At 36.4% G+C, this 23,984-nt stretch overlaps 1 long non-coding RNA gene across 1 annotated transcript in view; it reads left to right on the top strand.

The window, feature by feature from the left end:
- The first annotated feature begins 14,312 nt into the window (after window positions 1-14,312).
- LOC308559051 overlaps window positions 14,313-23,984 on the top strand; it is a 70,395-nt gene continuing 60,723 nt past the window's right edge. The window contains exons 1-2 of the long non-coding RNA XR_013999088.1: window positions 14,313-14,495; window positions 14,620-14,748. This is a non-coding gene — a long non-coding RNA (uncharacterized lncRNA). The remainder of the gene's footprint in view (window positions 14,496-14,619; window positions 14,749-23,984) is intronic.

The raw sequence follows: 23,984 nt of genomic DNA, 5'->3' as shown, positions 1-23,984 counted from the left end.
CTTCACTGTATGTAAATTAATGTCACAGGCATATGCACGTGGTAGGCAAACCATCTGCTAAATCAAATAATTCAATAGAGGGAATTTAATACAGGAAGTTAATTACTAAGTTGTCAAAAGTGCTAAAAGGACAAACAGGAAAAGGTGAGTCAATATCAAGATTAGTAACTGTAGGAAGCTTCTACAACATTTAGGACTAGAGGAACACAGTGAAGAAAAAATATGTTTGGGCCCATTAGCCAGGGCTGTGAAGCAAAAGTTTGAAACACTGAGCAGACAAAGTAACTGCTGGAGATGATAATTGGAAAACAGGAAGATAAAGATAAACCCTGGCTTTGTCTATCTTCCTGTTCTCCAAAGTCTAACCAGTACTTCCCATTGGCCAAATCAAGCTAAGAAGACAGTAAAGGGCCCTGGTAAGTGCAAGGATTTCTCATTAAAGAAGTTTTATGTTAGGCAGGAATTGCCCAGCTTTAGTGGCCCCTCTGTGCTCAGTCCTTTCTGGTTGCCTTTCAGTAGCATATCTCCAAGTTGGCATATCAGGTGACCATGGCTCCTTCACTTCTATTACTGTAGAATCTTCACAGGACCTTTCTTACTCTTCTTTTCCACTTTGTTGCCCTCCAATCCAATACTATATGTATGGGTACAGAATATTACATACATGTGCTTTATGAGTGATTCACACATTTTAAATGTCACTGCATAGACTCTAGCTTTTTCTTGCATACCTGAGCAAAACCATAATAAGCAAACATACTAAGCCTTTTAGATGTAGTAAGATCAGGAGTTCTCACAACAGGCCCCAAATAGCCAAAGAAATCCTGAGAAAGTAAAGCAAAGCAGGGGGCATCACACTTCCTGATTTCAAACTATACTCTAAAGCTATAATCATCAAAACAAGATGGAACTGGCATAAAAACAGACAAATAGACCAATGGAACAGAAGCAGGAACCCAGAAATAAACCCATGCAAATATGGCCAACTAATATTTGACAAGGGAGCCAAGAATCTCCAATGGAGACAAAACAGTCTCTTCAATAAATGGTGCTGGGATAATCGAATATTCCTATGTAAAAGAATGAAGCTGGACTCTTATACAACACACAAAAATTAATTCAAAATGGATTATAGACTTAAATGTGAGACCTGAAACCATGGAACACCTAGAAGAAAACATAGGGATAAAGCTCCTTAACATGGGACTTGGTAATGACTTTTTGGATATGACACCTAAAACACAAGCAACAAAATAAAAAATAAATAAGGGGATTACATAAAACTCAAAAGCTTCTGCACACAAAAAAGAAACTATCAACAAAGTGACAAGACAACATATAGAATGCAAAAAAAAAAATAATAATTTGCAAACCATATATCTGATGAGGAGTTAATATCCAAAATATACAAAGAACTCAAGCAACTCAATAGCAATAAGAAAAAAAAATTTTTTTAAAGGCCAAAGAACCTGAATAGACATTTCTCCAAAGAAGATATATGAAAGGCAATAGGTTCAGCATCACAAGTCATTAGGGAAATGAAGATTAAAACCACAATGAGATATCACCTCACACATGTTAGAATGGCCATCTTCAAAAAGACAAGTAGATAACAAGAGATAACAAATGCTGGTGTAGATGTTGAGAAAAGGGAACCCTTGTGCACTCAAGTTGGTGGGGTTATAAATTGGTACATCCACTAAGAAAAACAGTACAGAGTTTTCTCAAAAAATTAAAAATACAAATACCATATGATCTGACAATTCCACTTCTGGGAATATATCCAAAGGAAATAAAAACACTGACTTAAGATATCTACATCCCCATGTTTATAGCAGCATTATTTACAATACCTAAGAATGGAAACAACCTAAGTATCCATCTGCGGATGAATGAATAAATAAGTTATGGTATAGATATAAAATGAAATATTATTCAGCCCTGAAAAATGAGGCAATTTTTCCATTTGTGACAATGTGAATGGAGCTCGAAGGGATTATGCCAAGTAAAATAAGGCAGGCTAAGAAAGACAAAAACTGTATGATTTCACTTACATGTGGAATCTTAAATTAAAAAAAAAAAAAAAAAGCCACCAAACTCATAGAAAAAGATCAGACTTGTGGTTACCAGAGGTGGAGAATGACGAGAGGCAATTGGAGGAAGGTGGTCAAACGGTACAAACTTCCAGTTAGAAGTTGCATAAGTACTAGGGATGTAATGCTCCACGTGCTGACTATAGCTAACCCTGCTGTGTGATATATAGGAAAGCTGTTGAGAGTAAATCCTAGGAGTTCTCATCACAAGAATAAAACAATTTTTCCTTCTTTTCTGTTCTTTCTTTTTATTGCATCTACCTGAGATGGATGTTAGCTGAATCTGCTGTAGTAATCATTTGTATAGCAGATCTGGATCAGATCATCACCCTGTATTCCTTATACATATGCTGTGTTGTAAGTCAAGGATTTCTCAATAAAAGTGGAAAAAATTTGAGTTCCAATGTTTCTTTGAAAACTAAGACACATTTTCTGAGAGATGATGTTTCACTAGTTGTTTAATGGCAAGTTGTTAAGGGTGGTGGTAAAAAGGAATATCTTAAACACTGATAAAGGCAGCATAAAATAATTGGGCTTGTGGAATTCAGAACTAAGGAAGTGAACACATATAATTTTATAGAGGAAATTTAGTCTAACTTCTCCTAGGAGGGAAACAGTGAGGCAAAGGAGGCACAGATAATGATTTCCCTAGACTCACACAGTGCATTGAGGCTTTAGCAGGCCTAGGGCCCAGGTCTCCAGACTTCACAATGTACCATGAGCTCTGCTCCAGCTTCCTACTTCTTCAAAAGTGGGTACCTTTTTTTGTATACAGCTTTATCACCAAACTTTGCTAACTAACAAATTCTTTTTGGAGGTCATAGCCTACAAAAAGAACTGAACAGAAATAAAGTGATTTGGGGTTTGAAAAGTCAGGCCAAAGAAGCTCTTTTACTGCAAAATTAGAGACTTTGTTATATGCATTAAGCATTAAAATTGGTGACTAATCGTCATAATGCCTTATGCTCTGGTTACCCTAATCAGTAGAATCTGTAAAATATCAATCCATTTACTGCTTACCCTAGGAGATGATTTTGGAGAAATGCTAGGCTTTCATATTAATTGGAACAAATTACACGTAATGGGTTTCTCTAAATGGTCCGATGCCTCACAGTGTCAAATTTGCACAGTCCAGATCTTGAGGATCACTGTCTTGGGTATAAAGATGCAAACAGCTTCATCTTTCCAAAGTTGCCCACCTGAGGTGTAAGAGGATTGCTGTATGAATCACAAGTAATAGAAGTTTACTACTCCTTTTCCCATTATTGTTAAGCAGAAAATAAACTGCAAAGCGAAACACTTGCCCCCGGGCTTACTTACATCTTCATTTCCTTACCTCTGAGAATTCAGGTGCATTTCCAACAAGTTTACAGCCTCATAAGACATTAATATTGCCCCTCGGTTGCAATAATGTTCTGCCAAACGCAGTGCTCTCAGAATGGCACCATGTGTACGACTAATAGTACATTAAATCTCTCAGGTCCTGCCTGCCTCCAGGATCAAGGCTGCTTCAGGGGAGCTGTTTGGAGAGGTTGCTGATTCTCAGTATTGATAACAAGAAGCCAACTGTGGGGGCTACAGTTCAATACTGAAACCGTGTCTTGTTTTGTAACAAACAAAAAACAGCTTTCTTTTTCTCTTTTAAACCCTGATATCTTTTAATCAGAGCAGAATCCTCAACAAAGGGAAGGTGACTGGTCCAATTAAGTAACAATAAATGCATCATGCAAACTCCAGGAACACAGGATAAAAACCAATTGGATCAAGATTGTGCTAGTTTGTCCTCACTTTTCTGCTCTGTTCCCCAATTATGTTTAGGAAAAAGTGCCTAGTAATTGTAGCTCCTTTTATCAAATAGCAACAGTTTAGCTGAAAGTAACAGAATATTCAGTCAAGAGTGGCTTAGGCAGTAAAAACATCTCATACAGTCTGGAAACAGGTGGTTCCTGGGGTCACTTAGGGATTCAGTGACATCATCAAGGATTAAGGATATTTCTTTTTTTTTTTTTCCAATCTACTACCATACATTTACTATGCTTGTGGCCATTAAGGTTGATCAGTGACGATGTTGAACAGTTAGTAATTTAAACAAACAAATGAAAATCCCTGACTTAGACTGGATTAAATGCCAATTTATAAACTTTGTCTATGATGAGAGGAAAGGCCATGTGAGGACCTGACAAAAAATGTGACAGTCTGCAAGCCAGAGAGTCCTCACCAGAACCTGACCATGGTTCTTAGACCTCTAGCCTCTAGAACTGTGAGAAAATAAATTTCTGTTTTTAAACCACCCAGTCTATCATGTTTTGTTATGGCAGCCTGCACTGACTTGTAGCATACATCAGATTGGCAGCTATTGAAAAATCAGATAGCATTATGTATGTGTTGGGCACTTTAACTCTCATCCATGGCTGGAGGGAGTATAAGCTGGCACAACCACATTGGAAAACAGTTTGGCATTCCTTAGAAAATCTGAACATGCAAATGTCCTACAATTAACTCCTAGAAATCTACCCAGGGAAATGCTTCCAAATGTGTACCAGGAAATAAGCACATGAATGTATCGAACAGCATTGTCTATCATGGTTAAAAACTAGAAGAAGCCTGAATGATTATCAATAGCAAAGTTGATAAATATAATACCTTTATACAAAAGCAAGATATAATAGAATGAAAATAATGATAACTAATTAATAAAGGATTGATCACACAGTTAATGTCAAAACATAATATCAAATGAAAGAAACAAGTAACAAAAGAATTTTTACAATATTATTTCATTTATATAAAATTCAAAAACAGTAAAACAAATTTTTATTTTAATAAGCATTATGGAAGCACAATGGACATAAAATCAACCACATATATTTAAAGAGTAAACTGATAGGTTTTGATATGGCATATATCTGTGAAACCACACCACAAACGAGACAATAAACATATGCATCATTTGCAAAAGTTTCCTCTATCTCTAATTCCCCCTTCTCATCTCCTTCTGTGCCACATCCCCCATTCACAAGTCACTATGGATCTGCTTTTAATTGCTAAAGGGAAAACTACTTTCTAACAAGCCTCTGGTGCTGATTAGAGATAACAGTAGTGGAAGTACTTATAGTAGGTACTCTGAAATGTGGGCACCTGAGTAGAATCTTTTGAATTCCAACTATCCATACTTTGATTAGGATATTTCAAATGATAACTAACTGCCCTATAGTGCATAGAAAATAATACATACACAGACACATGTACATACAGAGAATGCGTGTGTATTTCTTGGTAATGAAGTATTATATTGTAAATTATAGTCAGTATAACACCAAGTGAGGTTCATATCTTGCAGTTAGAAGAAGAGACTTATTTTCCTGAGCGCATTGTCTCTCCTTGCCTACATAGTACTGGAGTACTAGTATCTAAACCAATAATATCTGCCTCAAACCTAAATATGTTAACTAGATTTATAAATATTTACATGTTAGGCTGGTAAAACCTTATTGAATTACATGAGGAAGATTAAAATTTTATATGCAATGAGTGTTTATGGAAAGGTTTCCATATTTCCCCAGGATCTTTCCGATTTATTCCTGCTCTTTGAGTGCATTATTGATAATGACTCCTTTCAGTACCAATAGTGATCAGATTGGACAATATAATATTCTATAATCCTAGTAACTAGAGTAATAAAATGAGTCACGTCTATATTCATTGTCAACATGCAGAATTAGTTGGGTGGACACATACAATACTTTATAATCTTCTAAAAATGTTCTCTACTAAGGTTGAAGGGCAAATTATTATTTAAATCATTTTTTCAGAACTGCAATTAAGTTTTACTACCATCCCTTTCTAACCCTCTACATGTAAAGTATTTTTTCTCTGCATATTGGGAGAACATGCTACGTAATTTAAATGAAAAATTAAAATTTGATGAGAAAAATTTGTTCTGTTTTCTAACAAATGAAAACAGGTTATAGATTAAAGTTTTCAACCAAGAAATGTAAACTGACTAGGAGGGAATTAGTGCAACTCACTGCATCTGTACTTACGCAAAATAAGGAATCTATTCAGATATTTGAAAACATGCCACAACGTTAGCGAAAAAGCATTAGTAGCTAAAACCTCTGGCTTTTAATTGAGCTGAGCAAAGCCACGTAAAGTAATAACAAAAAAATGTAAAGAACCAGAGAAATACTTAAAAGTTCAAACAGCAGGACCTAAGATGCTGTGTGCAGCAGGCCCCTTGAAACTACAGTAATTAGTCTTGAGTTAACGGCTGAGCAAAAATCGAAACATTGAACCTGAGGCAAGATTCCTACATCTGATTTATGTGAAAGATATCATATTCATAAAATATTTCAAAAGGAATTTTTTTCCAATATTTTCTTACAAGAGAGAATAGCTGTCTTTATAATACTGCATTCGCTTACAGATGTAGAGCTCTTGAGCTAAAGGTGCTTATGAGAACATTCTTTGTAGGAGCTCTAAAAATGATTTAGAATTAATCCTTAGAGATGAAGCTATATGTTCCTGGGATCCAACTGAAGAACAGGCCCTTAAAATCCAGACTTTTTAATAGATCTGGGAACATTAAGTCTAATTTTCAGTCCTGACTTTCTGTTCTTTCCTGCGTAGGACAGTCTAAGAACAATCTACAGCCCCTCCCCTTTCATCATATTTATAAAGGTAACAGGCCATTATGCTGATCTCTCCTAATCAGGTCAGGTGTGGGGATGGTAGACTTTTGTCTAATTTCCAGTTCTGGGCCAGTAAAGGTCATTAATGGCAAAAGGCTTTGATTTTTTTTATTTACTGTAAAATAACCCTTGTAATTGAAATTTAAAGTGATTTACTTTGTCTAGCCTTAAGAAGATAAAGATTAGAGAAGTGATTTAGTTTTATTTTGAAGTCAATTCTATGATAATGGTCTTAGTTCTATTAAAGGTTAAGGCAAAAGGTATAGAGCAAAAGAACAAATAAAATAAATATACGGCAGATGCTAGAAACTTGGATTTTGTTTTGGGAATAACCAGAATTTATTTGCCAGATGTTTGCCCTTCTAAAGATATTTAAGGAGAGAGTACCAAATATTTATTTTCCTAGAAAGGGTGGAATATAATCTTTGCTGGGTGAGAGTAAGCAGTGGTTAAATAAATAATGCTGTTCTTTTGAAGTTGACTATGTGTCTGACATAGCTGCAAATGGCCAAATTTATAAAAGCAACCCTCTGAAGAGAATATATTATTGTGATTTTCAAGGGCAAATAAAAGTCAAAGACTTAAGGTGATGGTTTTAGATTAAAAGATTTCTAAAGTCCTTTTGTGGCTTTATCATTCAATCACCTTCCAAGACAGGATATAAAGTTAAAAGTTGTTAGTCTGGCTAGAATGCCCGTCACAGCTTAAGGCCTGTCCACCCTTCTAGACTCATCTCCTGCTTCTCTGACCAATCTATTTTAAGCCAAGTTCAATTTTACAAACAGGCCGTGATCTTCCATAGCTTCATGCTTTTCCATAAAGTTTGGAAAGTGTTATTTATTTATTTTTTTCATACTTCATTTTAGATAGCTTGTCTCGCTATATCTTCACAGGCCCCAGTTTTCAGCAATGTTGAATTTGCTATTAATCACTTAGTGCTATCTTTATTACCACGCATTGTGCCTTTGTCTCTAGAAGTTTGGAGACAATCCACTACCTGTAGGTTGCTATCTTTTTAATCAGATTCGGAAATTTTTCAGCCAGTTTTTTCACCAATACAGTGGTGACTCAGTTTTCGACCGCCTCCACTGAGGAACATTTTGGGTTACAAGAGCCGTAAACTCCGAAGGAAATGCTTCGGTTTCCGAACCCGCCTCGGGAGTCGAACATGCCCCGCGGCTCCTGCTGAGGGCGAGACCCTGAGGCCCGGCTGGCGGCTGTGGGTCCCTCGGTTTGCGAACCTTTCAGAGCTCGGTCTTCCTCAATGGGTTACATTCGAAAACTGAGGGACCACTGTATTTATTTTAGTCCCATTATCTCCCCCTCTTTTCTCTTCTTCTGGGACTCTATCTATTTGATTTTGTCCTACAGGTTTTTGAGGCTATGTTAATATATATATTTTTTATTCAGTTATTCAGTTTAGTTTTCTTTCGAGCTGTTTTCAAAGTAATGTATGTGTGTTTTTTTCTTTGTCCAATATATGACTAAGTCTACTTGATTACATTTTAATTTTAAATATTATATTTTCATTTCTAGGCTAACCTTTTTTTTTTTAAATATATGTATATCTTTATTGATTTCAGAGAGAGGAAGGGAGAGAGAGGGAGAGAGAAACATCAATGATGAGAGAGTCATTGATCGGCTGCCTCCTGCACGCCCCTGACTGGGGATCAAGCCCACAACCCGGCCATGTGCCCTGCCCGGGAATCAATCTGCAATCTCTTGGATCCTAGGTCGATGCTCAATTGCTGAGCCACGCCCGGCCAGGCTTTACCGTTCTTTCTTATAGTTTCATTTTTCCTAAAATTTACATCTGTTCTCCCACTCTATCCATTTTCCCTATTGATTTTTTAGCCTACTTACTATAGTCAAAAGTACTTTTCTGTTAAAACCATCATCATCAGTATTCTCAGTGAGTCTTTCTATCAACAGATTATTCTCTTGACTATGGGTCATATTTTCCTATTTCTTCACATTTTTGATAATTGTGGATGATGTGGTGTAAAGCCTATGAGAATTACTTAGCTTTTTCTAGTATCTTATTATACTACCCTGAATTGGGCTTTAGAGGCTTGTTTTTGTTTTTTTAGGTAAATTTGTTGTAGTTTTGTCTTTTGGTTTATGGAAAATTTCTTTTCTTGGGCTTCGTTTAGTTTTCTTCTCACATGCACAGTTCAAAAATCAGCCAAAGATTTAAGGAAATGTACATGCAGATTTCGGACCCTCCTCTCTAGAGAGCCTCCTTTGTGAGTTTTTTCTCCCTTCGGCTTCCAGCCCCTCTGTCAGCTCACAAACTTCTACTTAGGTCTCTTCAGGCCAATAACAGTGCAGCTGTGCACCTAAGCTTCTCTGCCTCATGCTGTATGGGCTGAGGAGAATCCTTGGAGGTACATAACACAAATCTGGTTTGACCACAGCACAATTCCTTCTTTTGAATGTGGATTCCCCTATTTTCCTGCCCTTTGGTCACCTCCACTGCCATCAACAGTTCCTCTGCTATCTTATCAGGAGTTGGTATTGGGCATGGACAGGAGGGTTCATCCAATACATGCTGCTTCATCATTACTGGACTCAACAGTATTTTTAATTAATTTATTATTTATTTATTTATTTTTTCACCCTCTAAACTCTGGACACCTTGATGGGCAAGATCTTTCTTTATTTTTGTACTTAGAACACTGTTCAGTGAATGATGACCTTTTTGACGAGGTACTATGAAATGGGGAATTCTGAAGGTCAAAATCATCTAAGAAACCTCATGAAAGGGAGGAATTTCCAATAAATCGAAAGGTATAGTTTTACTGTAGTAGTTGTCACATTGTGTTTGAGATGAAACATCTGGGTATACATTAGAGCTGATCATGAATTTAGTGTTATTGAGGAAAGAAATCCACATCTTCAGCAATGCACTTCTTCCATTCTGCTTTGTCTCTCAGAATTCTATTTACAGGAAGTCAGAATCTCCTGAATAGTTCACAGTCAACAAAATCTGAAGATGGCAATAAGAGTGCAACAAAAATTCCCTTTTCATTTAAGCAATACTACTGATTATATTTGTATGCAAAAACAGTTGATTCCAAGCATGTGTAAAGGACCTTTCTTAGATAGTGCTTTATTTCCTGCTCTACCCTGTTACTTTCACAGCATATTTGAAATGCATGAAGTCTTCATGCCCTGGTCCACAGCATATGGTATTTTGCTTAGTCTTCTTTTTCTTTTTTCCCTTTCAGATAGTAGCAGGGATGTAGCGTAACGCACCGTGCAAAGGAATGCATTATCCAAAGGAAACATGCAAAGGAAAAGATTAATTTTGTGAATGAGGAATTCAAGGGCTTTTGTGGTTTCAATCAATCACTATTGTCTCTTGCTTGTGCCTGAGCCTGCAGAAGAAACTGGATAATACATAAGACACCACGTGAGATACGTTTTCTGTGTTTCTATCAGGACAGTGAACTACAAAATAAATAATACAGGGCAAGTTTAGTGCAGTCCCATGTTAAATGTTTCTTTCCAAAGGGAAAGAATTAAAAGCAAAAAATAGATGCCCCCCAAAATCAAAAGAACAAAAAGTTTCTTCTTTTAGAAAACACCTATTAAAGAAAATATACTTTTGAATATGCTCCTCTAATCAATTATTGAAAAAGAACAACACGAGTGCCCAGAGATAATACAGAATACAGCTACAAATACTGTACTATATAAAAAATTGTGCCCCCCAATACAGGGTTATCAGAGAACCTCACTTTCTGCTCCCTCTAAAAGATAGCAGAAAAGAGCTATCGGTCATACTCTCCTTTTGAAGAAATATTTGCTCTTGTACTACAGTTGGAAGGAATTATTTAAATAAATTTATCTCACAAGGAGGTATGAGAACTTAGTCAAATTAAATATTTAAATTTAAACATTTCCTCCTCTCTCCATTAAAAATAGCTCTAGCGAGTAAGGCAGAACAAAGGAAACTAAATTTTGTATTACTTATTAACAATCTAGCATTTTTGTTCAATGTATTCCAACTAACATTTGTTGAGTGCTGTGACTATAAAGATAAATAAAGCACAAATCCTGACCTCAACGGAATGCCATATCAGGTAGAAGATAAGGCAGGTTATTTTAAGTGCCCTGAGAAATGGTGTGTGTTAGGGGGAGAAGAGGTCAAATCCAGGAAGCAAATGAGAACAAACTTCATGGAAGATGCAGCATTTGGGGTAAAACTTGAAGGGATATTATGTCTATTTCATGGGAAGAGAAGAGGAAAATCCAAGTTACAAAAGCAGGAGAGTGCTTTTATTCAGAGGACAGAAAGGCAACTGGTCCTGCAAAGAGCAGGACTATAAGTTAGTTTTTACTGTCACTCACCTCAAAACTGTCGTTAGCATGTTGTCCCATGCCCCAAACAGATCCACCTCCTCCACACATCAACTAAAATATGAAATTATGTGAAGCTTTAAATGGGGAAGTGAGGAAAAAGTTTCCCATCACACAAGTCAGAGAATTAATCAAATCGCCTAAGAGATGAATCTAGGTTCACAACCATAGTTCATTGGTACCAGTTGCCACCACCTCATCTCCCCTACTCTCTTCATCACCTCACCTTCTGGGCCATGATTTCTGCAAGCCAGACAGTTCCTACATCACTATAGGCCTTTTGTGACTTTCTGTTTGATCTCTTGTGGCTAAAATAAACCTTAGGACCCTACCGTGCTCAAACTGGCATCACATAGACAGGGAGAGCAGAGCACAGTGACTTTATTTAATGGAGGAAGAGATGGGTCAGTTTTATTTTCTGTAGTGATTTGTTTATTTGAATAATCTGCCCTTCAGAAGATAGACCATTTTTTCCTACTCCGTTCATCCTATAATTGTGACTGTAGGGCATGCTATAGCCTTTAGGAGTTGTTAGACTCCTGAAATATGTATCCAAATGTGTCTGATGATTTGATGTGAAATTAGGTAAATTATATTATATGATACAATGGTTTTTATGAAAACAACAGGACATGTTATGTTCTGCATTGGAGAATGTTTTTATTTCTCAATTTAAGAGTCATTAGGGATTCTGAGGGTCATTGGTATCATGCCATTGGCCTTAAATATTATCAACAGAGGCCACGATGTGATGAGCTAACATTTGTTTAGAATATTTATCTATTGCTAAGTATCACTTTCTTCTCTTTAGGCAATTTGTTCCAAACTAGACCATAAAATGTCACATTATTGATGTGGCATTATCAAGTTTCATCATGATTGACCTGATGTCACACTGTTTTGTAACACAACTGGTTGCTGTCAATCAAAGGCACTTACAGAAACCCGTTATAAACATTGAGAACAATTTGTGCCGGCAAAGAACCATCTGGTGCACTCTTCACTTTAAAAAGGAGCCTTGTGGTTATTCAAAAATCATTAAAGTTGAAATGTGAATTTTTGCTATATTAAAGCCTTTACTTGATCCTTGAAATTTTCAACATTTCAATAGTTTTTTTCAGGTAGGTAAAAATGTTGAGGACTTTTCTTTGTGTAGCAGTTTCTGTTTTGTTTTGCCTTTTTAAAGTAGGAGTTTTCACTGGTGTTAGTGACCCATACCAGGAGGTCAAGAGACCAGGGTCCAACTTTGACTCCTCGCTGGAAAAGGAAGGGCGATTCTTGATGAGAATGAGAGAGAGGCAGAGGGAGAGAAGGAGAGGGAACAAAAAGGGAGAGAGGGAGAGGTGGAGAGATAGAGTCAGAGGCAGAGAGATCCTTTGGCTAAACCACAAAAAGGGAAGAACAAATAGCAGAAGGTGAAGCAGGGGCTGGTAGATCTGAGAAGCAAGCGGTGGTGCAGTGCCCAGCAGCAGTCTAGGTTCTGAGACACGGCCTCTGAGCTGCTGTCACAGAGCTTCTCCATGAATTCTCTTCTCTGAGTTCCTAAACCCTGTTCTTTCTGCTGCTACAACTTTGTTTAAAAGTGACCTTTATGTGTCTAAGTCTTTGAAATCACTTCCCTGGGTTTTTGGAAAAGAAAAAAAAAGTAATAAGTGCAGTGGGTACAGTTTAGGGAAAATGTGCCAGAAAGCGGAATGCAGGCTTGAGCTTTCTTGCTCTTTCTAGACAAGGGGTAATACTTTATCAAGACGGTTTGTCTATTTCCATTAAAATACAAAATAATGACTTCCTAGAGTCCCAGAAACTTAAGCCCCCAGTACTTGTTTGTTTGGTTACTACACAGAGACTCTTCTGAGTGTTTTTCCAAAGATTTTGTCAGGTTTGTGGCTCTCCTCTTAACCTGATTCTAATACACTGAACTGCTCTGAAGACATCTTTAAAGAAGAAAAGGTGGACTAGAAAAGCAGAGGGAAAATGGGGAGCCTAAGAAAACTTACACTCAGATTTCAATGCTGTGTAAGAACTATTTCTCTTTAGTGTCATCTCTGGCACTTTATTTTATAAGTATGGCTGCATTTGAGCCCATTATGTTACCTTTAAAAGCATGTTTCCTGATATTTAGAAAAGGTTTACATAAATATTTCTGTCTATATTTACTACCTGGCCTTATTTATATTTGCATAATTTATCATACTTTAACTTTGGAAACCACTCATTCTCTTTTCATCAGCATGTGATTTAAGTCATTTTACAACTGATTCACTTAATATATTTAGATGTGTGCTACCTGGATGGTTTTTACATGGTCACATGCTTTAAATGTATTTTTTTAATTGCTGATCCCCCCCACCACCATCTCCAAGTGCCTTATTGCTTTAAGATCATTCCAGACATGCTTCTTATTAAAATTATATATTTTATCTCTCCCTACTTTAGTCATCATTAATTGCATGCCATGCTCCTATTCCTATATTAACTGGTCTACTTTCCTTTGAGGCATTTCTCTTAAAAGATCCTGGCACAATTCCATCCATATACCTTATATCACAATTGGCCTCATAGTTTTTTGTTGTTGTTGTTGTTGTTTTAAATCTTCACCAGAAGATATGTTTTTCATTGATTCTAGAGATACAGGGAAGGAGAGGGAGAGGGAGAGAGAGAGAGAAGGAGGGAGGGAGAGAAACATCTATTGGTTGCTTCATGCACACACCCAACTGGGGATCAAACCTGAAGCCTGTCTCTGTGCCCTGACTGGGAACGGCACCCGTGCCCCTTCAGTTCACAGGACGACACTAACCACGGAGCACACTGGCTAAGGCTACCACACGCTTTAACAGGCAAAGTATCTCAGTTTGCTTTTCCCCCTTTCTTCTACATTTCAAGCACTTGTTTTTCTTTTTTTAATGACAAATGTTATGTCATTTTTCACATTCTCTCAGTAGAAAAAAACAAAAGGACTTAGAACAGTCCAGGCTTTTGATTTATAGGCAGCACTGCTACTACACTATAGAAATTTAAAAAACATTCTACCTGTCTCCTGACCTGTTCTGAGAGCCAAGCCTCTCAGATGCTATGTCCACTTGAGGGCTGCAGCCCAGTGCCTCTCTCCGACACCAAGCAATGATTCCCAGCTCTTATCTTCTGATACCCAGCAGGGCTCTCAAGGGCAGTGAGAGGGCTCAGTCTAGTTTTCAAAATGAGTGTTAATGATCCTATAGTGCTTGTGTGAGCCGACCTCCTCTGCTGAAGTCCTGGCTCCTTGCATTGGAAGATCCTGGGAAAAGGAGACAAGCAGAGGGAGTTTATATCATCTCTCCCCTCATGAGCTTCAGCACCAGGAGCAGAGGTAGCTGAACCTGACTGTTCTCCCTCGTATCTCTGGAAGAAGATATCTTCATACTTTCTCTCGCCTTGATATCATTGCTGATGTTGGTTTTTAACTTAGGTGATGCTTGTTTCTTTACCTTTAGGCTCTAAAGGACACTTCATCGGATTCATGAATAACTGCAGTGTTCTTTCCCTGGACTGTTGGAGCAGGACCTAGTTCTCCCATAAGCCCTGCACGCTTTCACTTGGTAGGATATTGAAGAAGACAAGAGGTCAGTTTCTATGTGTAATAATAACTTGCCATTATCTTAAAAGACAGAGAACTTTTATCGTGGTTAATTACCACTTCGTATTTAAACCTGTTAACTACAGATTGCATTGCCCTTGGCACTATTGTCCAAAGCATTTGACTTAATTTTCAAATTATGCTAAAAATCCATAACAGTTGAGATTGCTGAAATCCAGTTAATGTCTTGTCATTTATCTTGGGATAGACATCCACTATATTATACTATCATCCTCTCAGTCCTTCATGAGCCTGTCTTACACCTTCTCCCAGGCCAGATATGACCTAGCTTGACTGAGAAGAGATTCTTAGTGCTAATGCTTGTGGTGAACTCATTTAGAACCCTAGACCAATCTGTGGTTAAAAATATTCTGCTATATTGTATACTGCGTTCCCTTTACCTGAGGTGGTTCGTATTTGAATCCATTGTTAGCAATGGCAAGTTGGTGGACATGCAATCTTCTCTGGTTGTATAAAGTTAAACCAGCAATTACTGCATGTTAAGGAGGGCAGGGCACAAAAGAACTAACTGGAAAAAAAATCGTTTTCTTTTTTGGGGGAAAAAAAGTGTGCTAGGGAGAATGGTGAACTAGAAGGGAATCATCCTTTTAGTTCCAATTTTCTAGTCGGTAGCCTTTTACTTTGTTGTTTGCTCTCTTTCTGCGCTGAAGGGGGAAAAATAGGTCTTCAGGGCTGGTAGGGAGCTCAAGAAAAAAGACACCAAAGTCAGTCGGTGAGCACTGAGTCTCCCGTACTCTAGGCAGTGCGGTCTGCCCCCTCACCTAGCCTCGGAATACAATGGAATGGAGGCTTTTAATGCCCAGTAAAACCGAAGATAAAAGACAAACTACAGGGCAGACTACAAGTGGGTTAAGGAATAAAGGAATATTTTAATCAGGATATGTGTATAAGATATATTTTTAAAAACTGATAATTAGAAAGTTAAGTATTAGTATAAACGGAAGAGTTGTATGAAACCATTTTTAAAATAGAAAGTTAAAAAGTTATAAAGAATTTTTTACTTGAATAACAATTTGATTTGAAAAGTGGCAGATATCTAGTTTTCTTAGTAATACTCATATTGTGTCACTGTAGCATAAAAGTGACCCCTGAGGCTAGTATGCCTTTATGGCCAAATCAGTGGTGATTTTGCCTCTGGGAAGTGAAGATATTGTTTTATGAAAGATAAAATGATAAAGTATAGAATTACTGAAATTTTTGCATACTTAAGCTCACTCTTTCTGATTAAGCATTAAGCAGTGGGATAATCAACAATGACTCCCCTCTTTCCTGATTGACTTTAGAAATGGACAAAACTCTAACCATTAACAATTTATGAGTTGAGTTGATATTGTCCTATTAGTAGGTATCTAGATCAGTGCTTCTCAGTTTTCCCCCAGTCATGATGCCCAAGAATAATGCAACTTATACGGCACAATGGGGTATGAGAATGTCATGACCGGAGGTTAGCTCCATAGTGTCTCCAGGCCTGGGACCAATCTTAGACACTCCAAAAGCTAGGGTGATGAATTTATCATCACCCATGCAACCTTTCAACACATGAGTATCAGAAAGCTCTTATCTAGATCATGCCACACACTTAGGCAAAGCTAAATTTATTTTGATGGGATTTCCCCCCACTTATCTGCTAAAAACAGAACTGTATAACCCGAATAAAAATTAGGGAGCAAATTTTTGTGATGCTAAATCATGGCTAAGTTTTTAATAGACGACCTCCTCCTCTGAAAAGTTGTAAGTGGCATGATTATCCAATTGTTCTCAGGGGCATATTAATTTTGTTTTGAGAAACTTTGGGGGAAAATCCTTTTAATGACTTGAATTTTGGCCAGGGCACCATAATAGAGCTCACGGACAATCTAGATTTGATGCTTTGTTTTGTTGAGCATAAGTGTTACAAGGTAAATTTGGCTTCATTATTTCCCTAGGAAAAATTACTCTTGGACCATTTTTATTAGATTTTGACTTCCAAAAAAGAAGCACAAAAAGCAGAGAGCAAAAAAATGGATACTATAAACAATATTTTTGGAAAACAGATGGCATCTCTAAGGGTGACCTAATCTGAGGGGAAAACATTTTCATATTCATACTGGGAATGGGAAGAAATAAGTGCTAGAGTTAACATGACAGCCTGGTGAATATTAATACTAAGGATGCAGACTGTTCTCTGAAAGAGGCTAATTAAGTGCTGATTGTGTGAGTAAATCCAAGAAAGGAGAAATACACATATATGCTTTGTCTTGTTAGTTAAAATAACCAAATGTTACAAGTTCTGGCGACTGAACAGTTACTTCTTTGAACACAGTGATTTTATTTTGCTGTTAGTGAATCTTGGAAGATGGTGAGAAAAGCTATGAGAGGGAGCAAAATGAGAACAGAAAGTTTTGACTTTTAAGTTGTCCTTAATTTTGACCTAATCAATAATTCTAATTATAAACAATACCAGTATAAACTATTTCAAATTGGAATCTGATATGCTGTGTAGCTTTGAGAGCATAGGAGTTCTGTTCTGCTAATGCAAATAATAATTTAACCACCAAACAAATGAAAGACGGGCCATTTTATATTCAGCAAGCCTTCTGTATAGTAAACAAAGAGTTTATAAATTTCGTTGTCCATGTTCAACAGAAATATCATTGATTGGTTCTATTATTTGCATTAAAAAACAGATCTAGCAAATAAGGCTTCTTGCCTCCAGGGAGTTTTATAAACATCAAGTGGACTCATAATTGATCTGATTTTACATAAGGAGTTCTTGCCTTTGGGATGAAAAGAAAAAAAGAAAAAGAGCTCTTGTCACATACTGAGGGGTAAATTTAAAGAAGTTAATCCAGTGAGAACAGGAAGGCTAAATTACCTCTGGTTACCAATTTCATATGTTTATCACGCCTTTTACGTGTTACTGGGCAGGTAGTGGGATAAAAATAGTTTCTGTGTCAGAGAACTGAGTCTCACCTTTATCCCTTTTTGACGATGGCTTCATTCAGAATGGCTGGCTGAACATATATTCTACACTCCCAGCTACCACAATAGCTTTAAATACAGAAAAAATTATTATAAACATTTACAAGCATGCTGGAAAACAAAATGTAAGAGGACTTTTTACAAAAAGTAAGCAAATAGCATTGGATAGATGCACAAACAAGTTAAAAATTAGACTCCCCAAAGACACATCAGAGGCAGGGAACAGGGTATCTCTGAGTTGGGAGCCAAACACAGAGATAATAGAAGTAGTGAGTGGGAGGAAGTCAAGGACAAATATTGAGAGATTGAAGGTGGAAATGCAGCCGAGCTTAGATGCTTACATGCTGCACCTTGATTCTCTCTAGCCAACCAGCAGGCAGCAGAGATGCTGGATCCATGCTAAGCCAGAGAAGGTGGGAGCTAGAACTTGAAGTCAGAACAGTGGCCACGGGCAAACTTCAGAAGGAAAATAGAACCCGTAAAACAAGAAAACAAGTTAATTATAAATCTTCCCCTGTACACATTCTGTAATACTGCTACTCTTGAAGAAGAAGAGAGCTAGCATTCATAATTTACATCCGCAGACAGAAAAATAGGAATTATGAAATACAGAGATGAGAAGAAACCAAGAATTATCAAGTTTTGAGAAAAACCAATGTATAGAAAGGCAGGCAACAAACTCAAAAATAAAACTACAACCTCGACAATGCTGTAAAGCAAACAAAGAGAAAGTTTGAAAATAAGTGTAATTAATATACTCAAAAATATTATATCCCATTTAGAAAAGATTGGCAAACAGGCAACAGGAAAGCTGATCTTCAAAATATGAAAATTGAAGAGATGAATAGAATAAAGAATTGGCTTAGATGAAGGGGGAATAAATTAGTTGAAAGAGAAAGTAGAGGGATTATCCCAGTTCTAAAGAAAAGTAAAATTTGATTAAAAAAACCCCACTATAGCTAAAATATAATAATGTTTCAAGACTATCTAATAGGGGTCACACAAGTAAGTGACATGAAGAATGTGTGTGTGTTTGTGTGTTTTTGTGTTTGGTGGTAGTGGAGGGGGTGTTGGAAGCAAAGAAAAAATTGAAGACAACATCTCAGGGCTAAAGTAATCTTAAAACCTTTGTTTAAAAAGATTCCAAGGGATGAATAAAGTAAATTTTAGAATAGCGTACGTAGATCCACCATGGAGTGTGTTTCACATTTCAGAGCACGTTGTATGTAAAAAAGGCAGAAATGAGAACAGGAAAAAAGTTAACTGAAAAGAAACTAGAATCACATTACTATTTTTCTATTTTTTCAATATCATATGCAAAAGACATTTGAGTAGTATCTTCAATATTCTGACAAAAAATAAATTTGGGTGTAGAACCTAAATCACAATGATACTTATCTTTAAGTAAGAACTGAGAACATGTATTACCTTTTTTGAAGGACTGATAATATGCTTTAGCCAAAAAAAAAAAAAAAAAAAAAGGGAGTCAAATAACAAGTATATAAGTATCAGTTGGTTTTAGCAATTTACAGAAAATAATAGTTTAAAATCACATATTAAGTATAGGACTCATCACTAGAATAAGAAAATATATATGAAAAATATTTATTTTAGATTTGTTTTACACTTTATATACTACTAAAAGGAAAAAAATCTAGCAAATAAGATCTCATTAATCTAACAGAAGTAAAGGAAGAAAATAGAAGGAATGGAAAGTGAAAAATAGAAAATAGAAGAAATAAGGTCAAAAATCAGTAGTCAAACTGTATATCAATGTATTTATTCTCTTATTAAAAGTCACAAATCTCAGATTGTGGAGCTGAAAAAATCCAACTAAAAACTATTAACACAGAGAAATTAAAAATAAAAGGATAGATGCTGATTTAACAATGAAAGATCCAAATAGCTGAAAAAGTATTATTGCATTTTTTAAGACAAAATGGACTTTAAAGCCAAAAATATTAAATGAAACAATAAGAGATATTTCATATTAAAAAACTCAAAGCATAGAAAAGATATAACAATTATGAACCTTCATGCAACTAACCACATAACTTGAAAATACACACACTAAAAACTTAAAGAAATACAGAAAATTTGATAAATCCTCAAAAATTTCAGGATCCTTCTCTTGAAAGCAATTGGCACAATTAAACTTGACCTAAATGATAAGTGTAAATTGACTTCTGTTTTCAGTACCTGAAGAATACGTTATACATTATATTTTAAAGCCCTTGAAATAGTCACCAGGTTTGGTCATCCACCAGATGACAAAAAAGAATATCAATCCATTTTTTCAAGAACAAATTCTCTAATCACAATACAATATACTTTTTTGTAATCTGTGAGTTGAAGAAATCCGAATGAACATTTAAAACAACACTTCAACTTTTTCCCTGCTTTCATTCCATGCTATCTTTTGGTTCTATTTTGTTCTTGCAAGGGAGTTTGAGTCTTTATACTCTTGTTTTTCTTTATGTGTTTCTATTTTCTCACGTATTAATATCACACGTACCTTTGGTTAGTTGCCATATACTCAACAGTCACAAAGTGCATTATTTTTAGTCAGGTCTCTATACCCTGCAAAGCATTTCCTAATGTAGTATATTTCTGAATTTATTAGGAAATCCCCTGTTTAAAATTGTCTCAGTAGAGAGGCTAACAAAAATTATTCTCTATGTTTAATCACAAGTTTGTGTCAGACAGTTGACTTTATTTGCAAACATGCAATGAGGATCTTGAATTAACTGTTATGAGTTTGTTTTCTCTTAAATTTAATGCTCACATTTTCTGCAGAGCAGAATCTCATGACTTATATTTATGTGGTTCTCATTTTCTCTGGAATTCAGTTTCTTTATCTTTAAGATAAGGAGTTTAGGTTTCATAATATTTGTAGTGCCTTGAATAGCTAAAATCCTAGAATCACTTTAATGTTAATAGAAAATTTATATTCCACAATAGGGACTTTAATCCTAATTGACAATACAGGTTCTATATGCATATATATTTGATTCTACCACTTGAATTATGCTATTGCATAAGGAATTTATTAGTTTTCATTGATATATGGTGAAATACCATAAGTATATATATATATATGTTATGTATAAGAAATATAGGAATTTCTCATTAACAGCAGGTAGATGTCAGAAACTGTTAAACCTGTCTCTGATATATGCCATGCTTAACCTTTTTTGAAGGTGTTTTATCAAGGGCATGCATAAATTTGCTGCCTAACCATGAATCAGGAAAAATAAAAGAGATAAAGGAGACTAAGTACTTGTGGTAAAGCAGCCTGACTCTCTAATACAGTGAAAATAAAACTTAAACGTCATTTTAAATTGTATAATTTCCTTATTATTTATGCAAATAAAATTGTCTCTATAAATTTACTCATGATAATGTTTAATAAATTAACCATGTAGTGGTTTGATAAAAATGATGATCAGGGAGTAAGTCACAAAATTATTTTATGAAAAACATTTCTGTAAGTTAACAAAAATAGAAATGGACCTATAAGGCAGAGTAAGAGTTATGATTTATTTATACAGCATTTCTTATGGGTAGCTGTTGCTACTAATCTCAAGAGATAAACTGAGGCCACTATAGTGGCTTTTCATTGCTTCTTATTCTATAGCAAAAATTGTCTAGATTTGGGATTTGCCCATGTAGAACATCATCACCTCTATCTACCTCCAAACGATATATGACTTCAGTCTGCAATGTGGTATGGCACAGCTGTTCGCTGGGGCTTCTCAAAAGCAGAGAAGCCAGACACATCTCCAAGAGCTGCACATGACATCCTGGTCCTCTCAGATAACATTCAACTAGAAGGCCCAGATTCTGCATAACTTAGTAGAGCTATTTAACCGATATCTCAGTGAAATTCTAAACCATGTATGTGATCATCATTATTGCTTTGTTTTAAATATGAATCGGAATAACCCAGGCATCATCAGCGGCCTTTATAGCTTCCGGATGCTGCTGCCACTTTGTTCCGCTTGCTTTTGTCCTGCAAAAAGGCCTACAATCAGCAGATGGTGTGTTAGGCTCCCTCTGCATCCTGCATTCTTGTTCCCTGGGGTCATCGTCCTCTGTGGCTTCTAGCTAGTGGTGTTCTGATAAATGTTTGACTACTGGCTCTCTGAGGAGGTGGGGGGAGCCTTTATCCATTGCATTTGCCAATTCTCATGGTGTAAATACTCCCACTATGGACAGTTTCAACCTACCAATGAGACATCACAGAAGGAGGAGTTGGGAAGAGATACACATAATTGGCTATGAGAGCTGGTAAGCACTGGCTGCAGCACACAGCTGCTTTTAGCTGTTGTTTTAAAATATATATTTACTAATGCTTTATGCTCTCCTTCTTTGTCCTATTAAGACTACTTATAGTCCTCATTAATAAGGATCGAGCAGTTCTTCCTGCTTACAGTTCTCCTGCTGCTGTTCCTCCTCCATTTGCTCCTTGCCTCCTCCATCTCTCCCCTTTCTGCTCATGCTTTTCTTATTTTTAGAATTTTTGAGGTCAGAGAAAATTTAAGTGGCACCAGTTATTATCTCACTGAAGAGTGTACGTATATATATTCTCAACAACCACTGTTTAATAACATGGTGCATGCCTTTCAATATCCCAAGGTGAGTTTATGGCCCACCCTGAGCACACCTCCACAACTGAACTCAAAGGAAATGTGAGGATTAGAATGCACCATCCTGGGGTCCCCACTGCCTTCACTGTCACAATTTGATTTTATTATACTGAAGGAAGAGGTATGCTTATTACTCACATCATGCTTTGTTCTGTTTCATTTTGTCTATTTGCATTGGATTTACTCGTGCCAGCATTTCACAATTCAGACATATCAATACAAATCAGTCTTGCAAAGGATATGGAAAGGAAGTTACTGGTTTATACCTAGTTCCTGAGTCTAAGATTTTGTAAATATTGAGCCAGAATTTTAGTCGGTGGGTTTATTACATGATTAGACTTGTTTTTGAGCTGAATTCTCTTTAGTTTAATCTTAAATGTTTTTCTATTTTATGTATTTGCCTGAACAATTTTTTCTCACCTCATATACCCTGGCAGAACCTAGTTTTATCTCTCCAGACTGGCTATTGAATTTTACGTTTACTCTCTTCTATATCACTCGATGAGCATTTATGTTCCTCTTTTATAAATTGTTACCATTTTTCAGACAGCTTTCCTAGTACAGAAGCTTAAGGGCTCAGCTATTTCCTTGTCCAATTCTGACCTGTGATTTAGGTGTAGCAATGGCATTCTTCCACCTAGGACTTTGAGGCTTGAGGGACTGATGCAAATTTGCAGAGAAATGGTGAAATTAATCATTTTGATAATGCTTTTGAGGGTTCAGTGATAGTGATGCTGGTGGTAGAATCTTAGCCAGAATATTACTAGGACATTGACTTGAATCTTTTTCTGCCCAAATTATGACCCTGGTTTCCTATTCTTGCCACAGATCTTTAAGCCTCCTTAGTTTCCCTGGTAAAGACCATCCTAACAATATTGGTATATGTTTGTTTATTAAATAAAAAGATTGTGATGATTATGTATGGTATATTTGGTTCACTGAATACATTGCTGAGAATGTGTGATGTGACAAACCAGCAAAAGTATTTATAAAATTAGTTTATTTTATCCTCAGATTATAATAATGTTGACACATTTTAGAGACCAGTAGTCTTATATCTAGGAGAAACCACTGATATCATCTAGATCAGAGGTTTGCACATTGGTCCTGTGACACTCTAGGAGTGGCCAGTTGCATGGGGCTCCTGCTCCTCCCCCTCCACACACACACACACACACACACACACACACACACACATGCACAAGCACACACATGCACAGGCACACAAGTACCACAAGAAGGTTTCCTTTTATTATTATCTAACATGGCTTAACAAAGGAATTTATTTCAGCAAAAATGTTTTCTGCTTTAAAAATACATTTGAAAGCAACCAATCTATTCTAAACTTCTAACTTAATAGATTTTAACACTGAGACTTCAAAAAGATGCTCAAAATTCAAAATCAAAAGAATTGGACTACTGTTAAATAAATGGTTCTGAAATTCTCCCTTTTAGGATTATAGGATGCCTTAAATTCTGTATTGCAACACATGGCCATAAATGTGCCTGGATTATGGATTGCTGTCTAGAGAGGATGTGGGTTATATGCAGCTTCAATTTTACTAGCTGTGCCTCTAGGCATTCTACTTCC

This window comes from Miniopterus schreibersii (genome assembly GCF_964146895.1).
Source record: "Miniopterus schreibersii genome assembly, chromosome: 6".
In the NCBI taxonomy this organism is placed as follows: Eukaryota; Metazoa; Chordata; class Mammalia; order Chiroptera; family Miniopteridae; genus Miniopterus; species Miniopterus schreibersii.
Note: the sequence above shows the minus strand (reverse complement) of the source record. Positions and strands in the feature narration are given on the sequence as shown.